The sequence below is a fragment of the Ipomoea nil genome, unplaced genomic scaffold (genome assembly GCF_001879475.1).
Source record: "Ipomoea nil cultivar Tokyo-kokei standard unplaced genomic scaffold, Asagao_1.1 scaffold0146, whole genome shotgun sequence".
In the NCBI taxonomy this organism is placed as follows: Eukaryota; Viridiplantae; Streptophyta; class Magnoliopsida; order Solanales; family Convolvulaceae; genus Ipomoea; species Ipomoea nil.
In genome coordinates, this window is record NW_017616574.1 from 1,250,880 (window position 1) to 1,270,000 (window position 19,121).

The 19,121-nt window shown below is 32.0% G+C and overlaps 1 long non-coding RNA gene across 1 annotated transcript in view; it reads left to right on the forward strand.

Annotated features, from left to right (window-relative positions):
• The first annotated feature begins 286 nt into the window (after nt 1–286).
• LOC109174688 overlaps nt 287–19,121 on the forward strand; it is a 26,827-nt gene continuing 7,992 nt past the window's right edge. Inside the window, exons 1-2 of the long non-coding RNA XR_002053149.1 lie at nt 287–298; nt 722–733. This is a non-coding gene — a long non-coding RNA (uncharacterized LOC109174688). The remainder of the gene's footprint in view (nt 299–721; nt 734–19,121) is intronic.

Sequence of the window (19,121 nt, forward strand, 5' to 3'; positions counted from 1 at the left end):
TAAAATATTTGTTTAGATTATGCTATCTTTTACCTAGGTTATGAAACATATATATGATGAGATAAATGACTTAAATTCTAGTCTATAAATTGTTACTAGAGTGGTGCTTTCGGTATTTCTATTAATAATTTTGATAAAATTTAATGTTATTTTTAAAAATCTTAGTTGATCGGAATTAATAATATAATTTTATCTCTTATTTTTATTTTTAGTTTTCATCCTTATAACACTAAAACTTCATGACTTAGTAAGTAGAAATTCAAAAATATATGTAAACCAATTTTTTTTAAAAAAAATAGTGTAATAAAGGTTAGTGGTATGTGCTCGATCCAAGTCACTAAAGTGTGGAGTTAGAGTGCAATATCGGAGAAAAAAGAGAAATATATTAAATAAAGTTTTATTATTGGCCTAGGTGAAGTAAAATTTCTAAAGAGGAACATAAGTGAAGACATTGTGATCTAGTGGCACCAAGGTTGCACTCCTGTATAGGATAGGAATTGTGTGGGTTTGAGTCTCAGTGGAGGCGGTATTACTATATTATAACTTCGCTAAAAAAAATGCTCATAGTATAAAGACTAAATTCATTTTCCTCTTTTTTTTTTTTTTTTTGTTTTTTGTTTTTTGTTTTGTTTTGTTTTTTTTTTTTTTTTTTTTTTTTTTTTTTTTTTTGAATATGTATATCATTTGTTATTATCTGTACCATTATAAAATTAATCTGAAGTTAACTCAACTTGTGGGCCATATGTGCAAAAGTTAATTTTACGACTTTACAATTGTATTAACAATTTACTTATTAATTATATTAAACTGCTATATCTTATAGGTGAGTACCAATTTCCGGAGAATCTAATAAAGATAAGAATATATTACCTAATACAGCAGATAAGAACGAGAATTATATTGAATTAGATGATGAGTTGACATGTGATCTCAAATTAGCCGGAGTCATATTCAATTATTCGCAGACAAGTTGGTGAAGGAAACCCTACTACACTCCCATGGAATAAACCAAAAAACCCTATAATGATTCCATTTCAGATGATGTGGCACCAACAGTTACTATGCACTCCCTTGTCCATTCACTTTTTGGCATTGCCTAACAAACAATGGGCGAATTTGACCAAAAATTCAACTATATTCATAATGTTTTTTTAGGTGCTAAGGAGAGACCGAGAGGTCCCAAGGATTAGTAAATTCTTCTAATGATGATGTTTATGGCATCATGCTAGCTCAAGGATACTTCTCACATCGTCTGATGAATGAATCAGAATCGAAGTACCCCAATGGTTCTCTTGCCCCATGTTCACGAAGAAATCAGCACATTGATTACCCTCACGAAACACATGGATGATCTCAGATTCTTGGAATTACTTCACGAGAAAATTGCAATCAGCAACCAACGTATTGGCTTCCGGACTGGACTCCATATATTTACTCAAGGCTTGAACAATAGTTTCTGAGTCAATTTCGGCCACAATCTTATCGAGCCCACAGTTTTTTGCAATGAGCAAATCCTCCGGAAGGCCCCAATCAGTGAAGCTATTTGTGAAGTAGCCAATCTTTGTAGTAAACCCCACGATCCTATGCACGTACCCTGATGATCACGGAGGACACCACCCGCACTAGCCATGCCCACTATATTCATAATGTTGTGGACTCGCTTTTAACACTCCATTTATCTAAATTTTAGCCAGTAGAAAACTAAAAATCATATATATATATATATATATATATATATATATATATATATATATATATATATATATATATATATATATATATATATTAATTTAATCGAGTAAGTATAGAGTGCATATATGCACTCTTTCTTAACGCTCTACTCGCTGATTTCTGACTAAACAAGAGTAGTGTACATTTCTTTGAAAATTTACTCAAAAGTACAAAATGTAGTATTGCACTAGTTATTACTACTTTACTCCGATCGGATCTCTGACTTTTAGTCAGGCACAAGTTGTACGTGTATAAGATTTCAAAAATTCTGTACCGACTCTTCTTACCCCACTATACACATATAAAAGAGTCCAAACGTGAGAGAACGCAATAACTATTTTTTCCACCGTGTTAATTAAGGAATATAAGGATAAATTAAAGTTGTATTATCCGCATTATCACTGCTCCATGGGAAACAAGCTAAGTCAGAAGTCAATCAAGATAAGTCCTCTGCTCTTTGGAATCTTCTCAACCACTACAGCCTGGAAAGCAACATTATTCTAACATTATGTGGTCTAACAAAAGATATCCTCAAATCCATATATAGCACCATGCATGAGTCCACAAATCTAGCGAAACATGTTTTGTTTTATGGATGGTCATAAATATATAAAACTATGATTACAGTTGATGGTTGGGTAGTATTACATTTTTTGAAGTTGCAGGGAATTAACAAATGAAGTAAAAGCATATCAATCAATTTTGACTTGTTTGATCACTATTATTTTTTTAACTTTGTTAAACAACCAATATGAGTATTTGATTAATTAGGTTTTTGTAATAGTTTATTGATCCAAAACACTAAAATTCAAAATTCGATCAGCTTTTTGAAAAAGTCATTTTGTATTTTATTATCTATCAGCTAATAGTTAATTTATCAAACAATCTTTTACAATCAGCTAATGTTATCAACTAGTCAAATCCATTAACTCAATCAACTAATAACTATTTACTAAAGCCCTGATATATCTATACCATATTTTTTGAAGTCCAAATCTCAACATTGTGTGACCAAGTTTCTGTATGTAGAGTGCCACCTGGCCAATCCATGACTTAGACTTTACAGCCTTAAGTATTAAGAATTAAGATGAGCCATAAAGGGCAGAAAAGTAGAGTCATTAGTAAATGGTCAAGGCAAAATGTACTTTGCTAGCATCCATTTCAGTGCCAGCTGTTGCCAGTCAGATGACCACCACCCCCCCCCCCCCCCTCACAACGGATGACGAAGTATTAAATGCGTATTAAATACACATGCATTAAATTTTCGGGACATTAAAGGAGGCGTTTGGTTCACGAAATATTAGATTGCCTTAAGAAATGTTAGATTGATGGAAATGTTAAATTACTGAGAATGTTTGATTCTGTGTTTGGTTTAAAATTAAAATATGTAAATAAGACCAAGGTAATAAGATAAATTGATTAAAAAATACAAAGTTCAATATTAATAACAAGACAATGGAATGTGAGAATACCTAAGAAATTAGAGAGTATTTCACATTCTCTTCCAATAACTAAAAACTTAATGGGGAGGTTATTTAACATTCCCTGGAAAAGTTACATAACCTGAACTAAACATTGGAATCTTATATTACCAAACAAATATAACCTTTGTTATCTTATATAACCTGAACCAAACGCCCCTAAATATTTAGATAGAGTTTCATTCTAGTCTGGTGAGAAAAATAATACTCTGTATCATATTTTTTTGGGGGAAAGAAAGATTTCTCCAAGTAAGATTTAGGGTACTCCACACCAACGTTTAAAAAAAGAATTATGATGTTAAATCAAATCCGGTTGATTTTATGTGAAATTGTTTCATGTGAGACGTGAAATATATTTTAGCAAAAATATAAATTTTTTTAAAATCTCTGTAAAAGTATTATTATGTTTTAAAAAAATATTACACGTCTTACACAAAACAGTCTTACATAAGTTTTGGCTTGGGAGCAAGCCCATCCACGTTGGTTAGGTGATTGACTCGATAATGGGAGTAGTTTATCGCTATATATATATATATATATATATATATATATATATATATATATATATATATATATATATATATATATATATTTAGTTTGAGATGGTTAGCTGTGGAAAGCTTAGGCTGGTTTAACTCCTTGTGGTCCTTTGATACCTAGAAGTCACAATGCGTGATTTACCCAATTAATACACATCTTTAGATAGTTGTAACAGGTTTCCCTCGGCACTCAAAAAAAAAAAAAGGTGTAGTGAATGACATGACTTTATAATAAATGTTGACTCTCTTTACCATAATGTCTTCATATAAATTCCAAACATGAAAATTAAGCATGTAAATCCACAGCATCATTGTTATCCTATGTGGACCATGTGGTAAAGGAAATTAACTATATATATCTATGTGTGTATGTTGTGTTTGTTTTTACCAAAACAGACAGATTTTTAACCGTGGCTAGGATTCATGAAGGCAATCCATATCATATATATTAAAATACTACAACAAAATACTGATTGGGTAAAAGTAGATAACCATCACCTTTCTTTGTAACTACAAAACCATACTTACATCTTTGGCTTGATTTAGTCTTAAAATTCCAAAGGTTGAAGTTCTTGTCATCAACCTAAAGATCACAATGCCAAAAAATGACATAATGATAATACAATATGTACTATATATGGTACCAGTAAAGAATCATAAGACTCCAACTCTCCAAGTTATAACATATGGGCACCTTAATTAATAAATCCAAAAATAGAATTGTAGCTCAAAAGAGGTGGTCAATTGGGTGGAATATAACTCTCGTACCTGCAAAAAGTTACAAGTTCAATTCGTTCCAACATCATGTCAATCGAGTCTATCGCACAAAATATTCTTGTCATCGCTCAAGTTATTTCTAGTGAGAAATCGTGTAAACTCTCAAATAGTGGTTACGGGTTTCCCCCGTCATCCAAAATAATAATAATAATAATAATAATAATAATAATAATAATAATAATAATAATAATAATAATAATAATTATTGAAAAAATGGCATAAACATCATTATCTGATCTAATAAGGTGAGAGGGACGGACAAGAAATAACTACAACTAACAAGTAAATAACAACCCGAAATTAACTTGTGAACAAAATACTAATAAACTCTAAGATCCGTCATTGCCCACATCACTAGTTGTGGAAAAACATGGCACTTTGCCCTTGTTTCTTTTCTCATTTAAAAAACAAAAATTAAAATCTTAAGAGTTCAATTCCATTAGTGGTTAAAGAAAAGATAGGAGGGAAGGGGAAAATGAAAAAAAAAATGTTAAATAAATCTGGAAAGAAAAAAAAAATAAAAAGCTTCATATTAACGCGTCCGGTTAGGTGTTGTGGTTGCGCTTTACATGACCAGGTGGGTCATGGTGGGTCTCACAATTCTTATAAAACCCAAGTCTTTGCAAGAAAACTCTTCACACTCTCTCTCGTCCACATATGCTTTAAAACTTACATAAACACTGCTAAAAATTATGAAATTTTCGACCACCTAAAAATGATCTTAAATCAAGTCGAAAGTATTGTTCTGACCACTTTTGGTATCCGGAAAAATCTTTATTGATATTTCCGACCACTTTTTACTTTCGATCGACTTGATTTAAAATCACTTTCAGGTGGTCGTAAATTGCATAATTTCCGGTAGTGAAACCTTCCAAAATCCACTATTGTGGATGCTCATAGAGCAACCTCAACCGTTGAGTTTTTTTCTCCAATTTTTTTGTGGGCATTAGCATACACCTTATCAACCACTATCTCACTTAATCTCAAAAACCTTTATTCTCAATAGTTTAAGTATTTTTCAAGTTTTTTGTGGACACCAATCAATATCAACTATATTTTAATTATTTTAATCATTTAAATTATAATTATAATTGTAATTAAATCATCCAAAATTTAATTAAATTAATAATTATAAAATTTTAATAAAAGTATATTATTAAAAGTATATATTACATAAAAAAAAATATGTTACATATTTAATTTATTTGTAATAAAAAATAAAAAAAAATAAAAAATAAAAAAACAAACAATTTAATTTTTTTTTAAAAAAAAAAATTAAGTTGGCCGTTGCATACCATTTAAACAAACAGACTAAGGAAGGAAAAAAAAAAAAATGCAGAGTGGGCGCCAGCGTGCTCCCAAGCGTGTTAGTTTGTTTTTCTCCAAAAATTTTCATTTGTAAGAGAAATTAAAAAAAAAAAAAAAACTTATTTTCTCATCAGCCAAAAAGCCATAAGTTTTGTGTTTGCCAAAAACCTTGTAAAAGCTACTACTAGGATGCTCTTACAAGTTACAACCCCGATCTCGTGGAAATTATAACGGTTCTGTTTGGTAAAATGTTAGTCTATCAGTTAATTTTGGCTTATTTGATCATTATTAATTGTTTGACTTGATTAAAAAGTTAATATAAGTGTTTGGTTAATTAGATTTTTATAATTTCAAAATGCTAAAATTCAAAAAGCTACTCAAAACAACTTTTTCAATTAGCTTTTTGAGAAAAGAAATTATACCAAATAACTATCAGCTAATAGTTAATTTACCAAACACTTTTCTATAATTAGCTAATGTTATCAACTAGTTATACCCTCTAATTAACTCAATCAGCTAACGGCCCTGTTTGATAAATGGTTGTTAGCTGATTGGGTTAACTAGATGGTATAACTAGTTGATAACATTAGCTGATTGTAGAAAAGTGTTTGGTAAATTAGATGTTAGCTTATAGTTGTTTGGTATAATTTCTTTTCTCAAAAAGCTAATTGAAAAGACTAGTTTGAGCAGCTTTTTGAATTTTAACATTTTGAAGTTGATTTTTTAACCAAGTCAAACAATTAATAGTGGTCAAATAAGTCAAAATTGAGGCAAATTATATCGTGCACCGCGGTGCATAATCGATAATGCACTGAACTTCAAAACAACGTTGTTTTGTTTAATGAAAAAACGACACCCTTTTCGTGCCGTTCCGCAAAAAGTAACTCTGTTATTCTGTTTCATTTTGTATACACTGCAGTGTCAATTCAACACAACTACAGTTTCATTTCGATATAACTACAGTTTCATTTGATATTTATACACTCGAATATGTGAAAATGTTATTTAATTTTATTTTATATACACTAGGGAAAAGGGTCAAATAGGCCCTCGAACTTTAACTTAAAAGTCAATTAGGCCCCTAAACTTTTTAAAGGTGCAATTACACCCATCAATAGTTCATTTAGGTGCAATGAAGCCCAAAAACAAGTTAATGACCTGCTATCACAGGTCATTAAGGTTCAGGCTACCTTTCGGCGAAATTTCCGGCAAAAAAAAAAAAAGTGACCGGCGAAATTTCAGGCAAAAAAGTGACCACCGACGACCGTTCGTCAGTCGCCGGTCACTTTTTTTTTTTGCCGGAAGGTGGCTTGAACGCTAATGACATGTGATAGCAGGTCATTAATTTGTTTTTGAGCTTCATTGCACCTAAATGAATTGTTGATGGGTGTAATTGCACCTTTAAAAAGTTTAGGGGTTTAATTGACTTTTAAGCTAAAGTTCGAGGGCCTATTTGGCCCTTTTCCCTATACACTATAGTTTCATTAAAACACAACTACATGATCATTTCAATATAACTACAGCTTCATTGCACAATATACACTCAAATATGTGAAATGTTATTCAGTTTCATTTTATATACACTGCAGTTTAATTTCAACACAACTACAGTATCATTTTGATATAACTACAATTTCGCTGGAAAATATACACTCAAATATGTGAAATTGTTATTCAGTTTCATTTTGTATACACTGCAGTTTCGTTTCAACACAACTACAATTTCATTTCATTTCAATTGCTGTTTCACTTGATAATATAAAAATAATACGTGAGGCAGTATCAGTTTAGATACACTATAGTTTTAGTTCGTAATTAATATACAAAAAATACACACTCCGTTAACTTTAATGACACGCCGTTTCTTTACTTAAAGAAACGGCACCGTTTTTTACTGCGGTGCACGTGCATCGCGGTCCACGATATAACGACTCCAAAATTGGCTGATAGTCTAATATTTTACCAAATGGGACCACCAACTATTAGCTAATAGCCATTACCACACAGCGGCCAACAGCTTCTACCATCTCTCATACAAATCGTTATGCTCTGGACCCGTGTCCAGCATGTCGTTAGGCACTGTTATCTCTCTTTCTTTTTTTCTTTTTTTTTTTCTTTTTTTTTCTTTTTTTTTTTTTATAATTTCAGATTCGTTATAGGAGTATATGTTCATAATTTTATTACTATATGTTCATGATTGTAAGTTCATAATGTCAGAGCTCTATGTTCATAATTCAATAACTGTACATTCATACTTCCATAACTGTACATTCATAATTCCGTAACTGTACATTCATAATTCAATAACTGTAAAATCATAATTTTTGAAGTTCCATGTTCACAATTTTAGAGCTCTATGTTCATAATTTTATCACTATATGTTCATAATTGTAAGTTAATAATGTTAGAATTCTGTATTTATAATTTTATAACTTACATTCATAATGCCATAACTGTACATTTATAATCCCATAACTGTACATTCATAATGACACAAACGAATAACGCCGTTAACGGCGAGACAAAATTAATTTTTTTTTTTAACAAGAATGACGCGTTTTTCTTAAAAACGACATTGTTTTGGACTCGTGTCCTCGTGTCCACAATGCATTGTGGACACGGGTCCAGGACATAATTTGTCCTCTCATACATCTTGGGTTGACCCATCATGGCCTTGGTCCAACTTCATTATCTCAGCCCATTGGTGCGCACTCGCCCTTCTAACCTAATGAGGCGCGTCTTTGACTCAAGTTCATGAAATTAAATTCAATCCCATCCCATTAAATGAACATTAGCATCTTTAATATAGGTGTTATACAACGGTGGTAAACCAGAACGCACCACTTCACAATTTGTAAAGTCAACTTTTACTGAATCCTTTTATGCAAATTATAATAATCTTAATATGGTATAATTATAATTATTTTCTTTTATTAAAAATAATTACCATAATTAATTAAGACTAAATAATATTAATTAGGTTTATTTTCCTATGCCTTGGATCCTGTTTACCGGCGGTGGTTTTTGTGGGAGTAATACATAATCAATTGCAAAAATAGGATGGAGAAGAAGGAGGGTTTGGTCTTAGGAAGCTCAAAGACATGAACTTGGCATTCATTGCAAAAATAGGATGGAGAATTCTCACTGAAGAAGGAAATCTCTGGACGAATATCATTAAAGGAAAATACATGCATGGCAAGGCAAACGTCCAGGAAATTAATTGGAGGGCTAGAGGCTCTAACCTTTGGAAAGGAGTGTGCGAAGCCAAAAATATTATTATGGCAGGTTCCAATACAAATGAAGAAGAGATCCACACCAATGATGACAATCCCTCCTTGCGTGACCAGATTGTAGAGGCTGGGGAAGCTGTTGCGCCATACTGGAAAGGTGAAAGTAATGGCAGGTTCTCGGTGCCTTCAGCTTTCAGGAGCCATCTGGAGCTACAATAGGACACTGGAAGGATATTTGGAAACTGAAAGTTCCAAATAAGATCAACATGTTCATCTGGACCCTGAAGCATAAACGTATCATGGCCAACCATGAACGGAGACGATGAGGTTTCACCATAGACTCAAGGTGCCCGAACTGCCAAGAGCCTGAAGAAGCTAAGATGCCAATCATTGTATTCGCAAATGCAGAGAATTGAAGCAGTTGCAATTTGGGAAGTGTTCCTACCCTATGGGCCTCTAGTGATTTTGATATATGCATGGCTAACTAAAAATGTGGCAGGGAACGTGAATGGATATAATGCCGATAAGTGGGGAGAGCTATTCGCGTACACGGCGTGGTGGATTTGGAGATGGAGGTGCAATAAGTCATTTGGCGAGGAAACCTGGGATTGGATGATGAAGATCAAATGGATTCGCGACCAACACCAGGAAGCGAAAACAGCCAAGAAAAAGCTTCCTGGATTGACCAATCAGAAGAGAGCTCAACAGTTTGAGGGTTGGCATACCCTCCAAAAAAAACAAAAAAACAAAAAAACAAAGGGGAGCCATGGACCCCCTTGGTAAATGATGTTTGGAAAGAAAACATTTTTCTTTTTAATGTTTAGCTGCATAGTAAAAATTTTATAAAAGAAAATTTATATTATTATTATTATGTAATAATGTAATAATAAAATAAAATAACATTACAATAATAATAATAATAATAATAATAATAATAATAATAATAATAATAATAATAATAATAATAATAATAATAATCAAAACAAAATTATATACAAAATAATTTTTTTTATTAAAAAAAAAAAGACAAAAGGGAGCGACGGGCTCTCCTTTGTAAATGATGTGCAATCATGCATTTTGATCCCCATTTGTTATATCGTGGACCGCAGTGCATAATTGATTATGCACCGCGCATAAAAATGGTGTTGTTTCTTTAAGGTCAATAACCCATAGGACATTAATTTAGTACGTGAATCAAGAATTTTATTTAAGATTAGTTTTCAACGACAATGTGGGGTTCCATTTCGGCCACGAACAAAAAAAAGAAATAAGAATGCCATTAATTAAATATTTGCGGATTGTGTTGGTTAAAATTAAATTTTTCATGTAACATTAAACATGAACTGGCAACTCAAGGCAAATTATACTGTGGATCGTAGTCCACAATGCATTATGGTCCAGACATCAAATATGCACTACGGTTTCATTTTAACACAACTACAGTATCATTTTGATATAACTTCAATTTCGCTGGACAATATACACTCAAATATGTGAAATTGTTATTCAGTTTTATTTTGTATACACTGCAATTCTATTTAATTCAAGACAACTACAATTTCATTTCAATTCGATTGCAGTTTCATTTGATAATATAACAAAAATAACACGTGAGACAATGTCAGTTTAGATACACTATAGTGTCTGTCATTTTGGACAATGGTCCACAGTATAATTGCTGGCAATAACTCAAAGTGCCCTTAACTTGAAAGCAAAAAGTTTAAACGGCAATCGCATATAACTACCAATTATAATGTGGACCGCAGTTCAAAAATGGCGTCACTCTTTAAGTAAAGAAACGGCACGCCGTTACAGTTAACGAAGCGCACATTTTTTGGTGTGTTAATTACCAACTGAAACTACATTGTATTTAAACTGACACTGCCTCACGTATCATTTTTATATTATCTATCATTTTTATATTATCAAATGAAACTGCAATTGAATTGAAATGAAACTGCAGTGTATACAAAATGAAACTGAATAACAATTTCACATATTTGAGTGAATATTGTCCAGCGAAACTGTAGTTATATCAGAATGATACTATAGTTGTGTTGAAATGAAACTGTAGTGTATATAAAATGAAACTAAATAACATATCACATATTTGAGTGTATATTGTGCAATAAACCTGTTGTTATATCGAAATGATAATGTAGTTGTGTTTTAATGAAACTATAGTGTATATAAAATGAAACTAAATAACATTTTCACATATTTGAGTGTATAATATCAAATGAAACTGTAGTTGTGTTGAAATAAAACTGAATAACAGAGTTACTTTTTGCGAAACGGTGCGAAACGGGTGCCGTTTCTTTTAGTAAAGAAACAGCACCATATTTTGGACCGCCTTCCACAATATAATTTGAGGCATATAACCAATCCGGCCATTGGGCCCTCCAACAACGTTGTCTGACATTGAAGCCATACTTTAAGATGGTATATATGTTTTAATTTATTTAGATGGACATGCAAAGACTATATTCTATGGCAATTTATATCCTACACCACGACGCGTGTTGCACTATGCGCCCAGATGCAAAACGACGTCGTTTTAAATTTTTTTTTTTTTTTTTTGAAATTTCCCGCCCCAATGAATGGCAGTAATTTTTTCTTTTAAAAAAATCCATTGTTCAAAAATGTACATACTGTTATACTAGAATACACATAATTGTATACATGAATGTACATAATTATATAACAAAATATACATACTCTTTTTAAAAGATAAAACACATAATCTAACATAATACATAAGAAACATAAACTTTTAACATAATACACATCAACTCTTAACATAATACACACAAATTTTCTGATTCGGATGTACATAATTGTATAAAAAGAATGTACATAATTGTATAAAAAATATACATAACTGTATGAACAAATACACATAATTGTGTGAACAAATACACATAATCGCAGCAACTTCCTACCGCGCCTCCCAAAACGACCCAAAACGATCTCAAAACGACATCGTTTTGAGAGGCGCGCGGCGCACAGTGCTACGCGTGCCGTGGTGTAGGGTATAACGATTAATATTCTATATATGTCTACAACGTTATTTAAAATATTGGGCACTTCAACCTACTTCAATTCCAAAGCCCAATTTCTTACTTAGATTGTCCAAGCCATGCATGCTGATTGTTCTCCACAATACTTTTCTCTTCTACGTACAATTGTACCAAATCATCTTTTTTGGGCCGAAAAGTTTTTTGTTTTTGTTTTTATGTTTTTTTGTTTTTGTTTTTGTTTTTGTTTTTTTTTTTTGTTTTTTTTTTTGTGACAAAGAAAAATTCAGTCATTAACAGAGGGCATAAATTAATTAAATTTACAGCACGTTTGGTTCACGAAATGAATTTTGAGGTAATAGGAATGCTATTCCATAAGGAATGGAATAGGCAAGGAATAGAATATGAATTGTATTCTATTGTTTGGTTCGCGGAAGGAATAGACTTTAGGAATTATATTATAGTGTTTGGTTGATTTAAGGAATAGAAATGAAATATGTTTTAAAAGACATAAATACCCTTATACAAATATGTGATGGCGGCGGTGGTGGTGGCGGTGGCGGTGGAGGTGGTGGCGGTGGTGGTGGTGGTGCTGGGGTGGTAGTGGTGGTGGTGGCGGTGGTAGTGGTGGGGCGACGGTGGTGGTGGTGACGGTGACGGTTGTGGCAGTGGTGGTGAGGGCAGCGACGGTTGTGGCGGTGGTGGTGGTGCTGCTGGGTGGTGGCGATGGTGGTGGTGGCGGCGGTGGTGGTGGCGGTGGCAGTGGTGGGGGGGGGGGGGGGGGGCGGTGGTGATGGGGGCGGCGACGGTTGTGGCGATGGTGGTGGTGGCGGCAGCGGCGATGGTGGTGGTGGTGGTGGCGGCGGCGGTGAGGTGGTGGTGGCGACGACGGTGGTGAAATAGGATAAATTTATATATAAGATAAAAAAAAATTATGTTAAAGAAAGGGGTAAAAAAGAAAATAGATTCTAAAATCTATTCCTGAGCGTTCAGTAATAGGCTAATACCAGGAGGGGCCCTAGTAATAACTATTACCTTATTTGAGGTAATAGGCTATTACCAGGAATATTATTCCTGGTAATAGAAATGATTACATACCAAACAAAGGCAATTTATATCCTACACCACGGCGTGCGTTGCACTGTGCGCCCAGATGCAAAACGACGTCGTTTTAATTTTTTTTTTTTTTTTTTTTTTTTGAAATTTCCCGCCCCAATGTATGGCAGTTAATTTTTCTTTAAAAAAAAACCCTTGTTCAAAAATTTACATAATGTTATACTAGAATACACATAATTGTATACATGAATGTACATAATTATATAACAAAATATACATACACTTTTTAAAAGATAATACACATAATCTAACATAATACATAATAAACATAAACTTTTAACATAATACACATTAACTCTTAACATAATACACACAAATTTTCTGATTCGGATGTACATAATTGTATAAAAAGAATGTACATAATTGTATAAAAAATGTACATAACTGTATGAACAAATATATATAATTGTATAAACAAATATACATAATTGTGTGAAAAAATATACATAATCACAGCAACTTCCTACCGTGCCTCCCAAAACGACGTCGTTTTGGGAGGCGCGCGGCGCACAGTGCTACGCGCGCCGTGGTGTAGGGTATAACGATTGCCAAAAGAAGGAATAGGCCTATTACTGGGAATGCTATGCCATTCCCGGCCTATTCCGTGAACCAAATGGGTCATTAGTGCTTATTACCCTATGTTATATATAGACAGGGGCGGATCCAGAAATCTTCTCCACTGGAAATTATAGAATTTCCGACCACATGAAAGTGATCTTAAATCAAGTCGAAAGCCTTGTTCCGACCACTTTTGGTATCCGAAAAAACTTTTGTTGCTATTTCCGACCACTTTTTGCTTTCCATTTGATTTAAGATCACTTTCAGGTGGTCAGAAATTTCATACAGTGAGTTGGCCGCGAAAGATTAAAACAAACATGATATTTTGAAAAAAAAAAAAATGAAACATTTATACCGAGTCATAAATATTGTTGATTATAGATGAAAAATCTAAATACATCAAGATAAAAAAATATTTAAAATAAAATATAAAACATAATTAATTAGATAAAATATTTTGAATGGAAAAACACATTATAAATCACTCATCTCACAAATTAATATTTTAAAAAATAAAAATAAAAAAGAGAAGAAGTCACAATGTTACAAATAAAAAAAATCCAATTAAAATTCTCACTATTTTTTTTTTTGAAAGGAGAATTCTCACTATTAATATTAAAAAATGCCAAAAACAAAACTTCACTCATCTCACTATTAATATTAAAAATGAAAAAAAAAACTCACAATATTACAAATAAAAATCCAATTAGAATTCTCACCATGTGATATTTAAAAAATCAAAAACAGAATTAAGTAACCAAAGATTCAATATTTAAATCATTTCATACTCTATGCAAATAAAGGCTTTACCATGTAAGTCAAATTAACCTATGTTTAAATTTTAGTATGTAAAATATATATGGCGTAGGGGAGTGGGAGCAGCTGCCCCCACTGTGGCTCTGCCACTGGTTATAGCTTGTGATAGGATATATATTCCGGTTTCGACTCCCCTGTACGTCTGTGTCAAATCAGCGCACGTTTGGGCCTATAAAAGGGGCATTGGCCCTCCATTTTAAGGGTTCCTCCCCTCCACTCTCCTTCTCTACAAAGCATTACACTCTCCCCTCTCTCTAGAATATGCTATACACTCACAAGGACAATGAATAAAAGAATACTTGAGCTATGATTCTACTATGTCTACTCTTGATTCATACATACAGTATACACTCTACATACACGGTAATTAACCGTATCAGCTTGCAAATCACACAGAATAGAACACAATACATGTATAATAGCCAACAAACCATATTGAAAAGAAACCCAATGCGTGGGTAATACCCTGCAATCAACATAGACAAGGTAAAAGGTACTAAGAAGACTCTATATATGTACAAACTCAACCGAAAGAGTATTGGTAAAAGCCAAATTTGTGGCATTCGGGTAAGAGCATCATTTTTCACTCACTCATTCTCCCCATTGAAGATAGATACTCTTATGAAAAGTAAAACGCTAAAGGTGAAATTTAGTGAAATTAATAAGATAATGAACGTTTTTAATTACATTTTATTGATTAGAAAAAAATAAAAATAAAAGTGATCAAATAGATAGTCGCCAACTATCATGTAGTGTGATGGCATCCCAGTTACCATTTTGTTATTAGTTACTTAAACTCTTAAAAAACACCTCCCCCCCCCCCAAAAAAAAAAAAAAAAAAAACTCATGAGCTTTAATGAGGTTAGGATTTACCAAGGACGTTGTGGTCCATTGGTATTTGGTTGCTCCCTTAGTTGCTCCTTTATGTGGAAAGACTAGGATTTGAGCCTTGGTGTAAATTGTATTGCTTAGCTCTGCACTTGTTGCAGCCCAGCCTAACTTCATTTCTATTTACTAGTGTGATTCACCTTTCTTGCTTTGATAGATTTAAAAAAAAAAAAAAAAAACAAACACACAAAAAAAAAAAACAAAAACAAAAACAAGTATACTATCTCCAAAATTGAACAATACTTTGACATTATAATTTCTATTTAAAAAATATATATATTTTATGAAGTCCCTTCATAGGCTTTGAAAGTTGTGAGTGCTGGAGATGAGTTTTGAAAGGGGTGCGTGGCAAGGGATGGTTGGCATATATCATTATTTCTTTGGACACAATAAATTAAATTAATGTCCATAGACGACGACGGTCGACGTACAAGAACATTTTTACTTGTGTCACAACTGCTCATGATGTAACGTCTTTGGTATGATTTATGTGACTTCAATCTTATCCTTAAAACATCCAAATTAATGGTTACAAATGAAAAGTGCAACGCCTTCCAAACAATTCTAATATTCTTTCACCCAAAAAAAAAAAAAAAACAAAAAACAAAATATTAATAATAGTAATAAATAGCATGTGTTTCTATCTTCTTTTGTCACCATCGAAGAATTACAAGAAATTTATTACAAATCCATACATATATATAATCTCTTGTGTTCACTTTTTAGATCTGTTTTTTTTCTTCCCTATTTTTCATCATGTGATGAGTTTGAAAATGAAAACTCAGGATTCCTCTGTCCATTTTTGTATAGGTTATTTGTCTGTTTTCTAAAAAGATGATGAGGAATCAAGAGGCTAGAGTTTGATAGGCGGAGCTCAATCTTATATCATCTAACTTGATTTATCTAATAAATTCATATTAACTTTAAGCAATTTACATCTAGGTAATATATATATATATATATATATATATATATATATATATATATATATATATATATATATATGAACTTATAACATTTATTGTAAGCCCCATACTTTGTGGGTTTTCTAGGTTGAAATATTTAGTAATATACTATTAGACGTGACTAATGTATAATAAAGTATGATTCAATAATAGTCGAGTAATTCAAATTCAGATTCAGTAATTTATATACTTTTTTCAATTTCAACATACGATGTTGAATAAATAGAGTGTTATGCCTTATTATATTGAAAAAGACACTCTCAACTATACAAGCTTATTGAAAGAAAATCACACAAAAAAGTCTAGTGGGATTTGGGAAGGAAGAAAGGGTAAGCAATTTCTACTTGTCATGAATTTAGTTTAAATTTGCCAATAATATTATAAATTGTTAAATCATATCATGTCTAAATTCTACATTATATGATACAAAAAAAAAAAAAAAAATTCAACTAAACTGGTCAAATTGTTAACTTGGTAGCTATATGATTATAAGTTTGACTCTCAATAAGAATGATAATACACACCATTTAGTAGTTGTGAATTTTTCTCGTCAATAAAAAATAAAAAGTAAAAAAAAATAGTAATAAATATTTTTATTGCATTAAACCACTATTAAAAAAACGAATTGATATTTTAAAATTTTCTTTTGGTGGGTCCCATATGTGGGAATAGGGGCAATTGGACGGCAGGACAAAAAAGGAAAGTATAATGACGGGGTGGCATTTTGGTAAATTTACACTGCAAATACTTTCAATAATTGACGCCAGACAGGGACAGGGCAACAGGCGAATAAAAAAATGAACAAAAATAGAAACGAAATAATTGGGCAGTAAATTAATGATAAAAAGGGCAAGGTTGACTAAAGATTCGGATGAGATATGATGGCAAAACGTTCTATGAATGGACCCGAATCCTCCACGTATTCCTCAATATATCCTAAACCTCGTACACAGTACAACTAACCGACAGCGCACCCACCCAACCGTACTTTCCTTTCACAAAACTACACTCCTACCATCTAATTCATTGGATTAATATACGGAGTAACATTTTATCATATGTTAAAAAAAATGTACATTTTTTTTTGAAAGGAAAAAAAAATACAATTAATCATTATGTAATTTAAAAGAAAGAAAATACTCCCTTTGTCCCTAGTTGTTTATTTCATTTACTTTTGGTACGATTTTTAATATAATGTTATCCCTAAAATAATAGGTGTTATTTGTACAAAGTACATACCTCATTAATTGTCTAGAAATTTGAAAAATCAAAATGATAAATTGAGAAGGGAAATTCTATTTACACCACCCTAATTGTTATTTACACCACTCTTTGATAGGTGTGATAGCTTTATAGGTGGTGTAAATAGAAAATTTCTATATGCACCACCTTTATTAAATTTAGTCAAATATTATATTTTAAAAAAAATATTTCTTATTTATTTTTATTTAAAAATCAAAATATTAGTTTATTAATTTTTTTTAAAAAAAAAATAGAACCCTCCCTCACCTTCTCTGGTGAGAAAGCGAGTCACTGGGCTGCCTTTTCACCGGAGAAGGCGAGGGGTTGTTTTTTTTTTTTTTTTTTTTTAATGTTTTAATTAATTAAATTTTTAATTAAAAAGGGAAATTCTATTCACACCCCCCTTTTTACTATTTGCATCACCTACATAATAGGTCAAACTACTTTATAGGTGGTGCTAACTACAAAATGCTTTTTACACCACATTATTTAATATGGTCAAAAGAATAATATTTATTTTATATTTTTTTTACAATTAAATTATTAATAAAAAAAATAAAAAAAAAAAAAAATAAAAAAAAAAAAACTTAGCGTCACCTTCTCCGGTGAGAAGGCATCCCAGTGGGTCGCCTTCTCACCGGAGAAGGCGACTCACTGGGCTGCCTTCTCACCGGAGAAGGTGACCGGGGAGTTTTTTTTTTTTTTTTTTTTTTTTTTTTTTTTTAATAAATTAAATTTTGAATTAATTAATTATTATTTAAATCTAATAAATGTGGTTTGAATAAGGGGGTGCAAATAGCATTTTGATCACCCATTACGCTATTTGCACCACCTATGTATTTATTATAATTTTTCACCTTTTTAGATTTTCAATGTACTTTATATCCCATTTTAGTCAAAGGGGGTGCAAATAGAAACACCCTTAAAAAATTATTAATACAATCTCGTAAATCGCATTTGACCAGGGTGGTGTAGATAGCAATATGAACATCCTTATGACTATATACACCACCTATAAGATTGTTGAATTTTTTGTCATTTTTTACAATTCCAATGTGATTTACACCTACTTTTGACTAGATGGTAATACAAATGGCAAATTATATTGTGGACTGCGGTCCACAATGCATTGTGGTCCAGACATCAAATATAAACTACAGTTCCATTTCAACAGAACTACAGTATCATTTTAATATAACTACAGTTTCGCTGGACAATATACACTCAAATATGTGAAATTGTTATTCAGTTTTATTTTGTATACACTGCAGTTTCATTTCAACACAACTATAGATTCATTTCAATTCAATTACAGTTTCATTTGATAATATAATAAAAATAATAGTGTGACAGTGTCAGTTTAGATACACTATAGTGTCTGCCGTTTTGGACCATGGTCTACAAAATTTTGTGGACCGCGGTCCACAATATAATTGCTTAGTACAAATAGCAA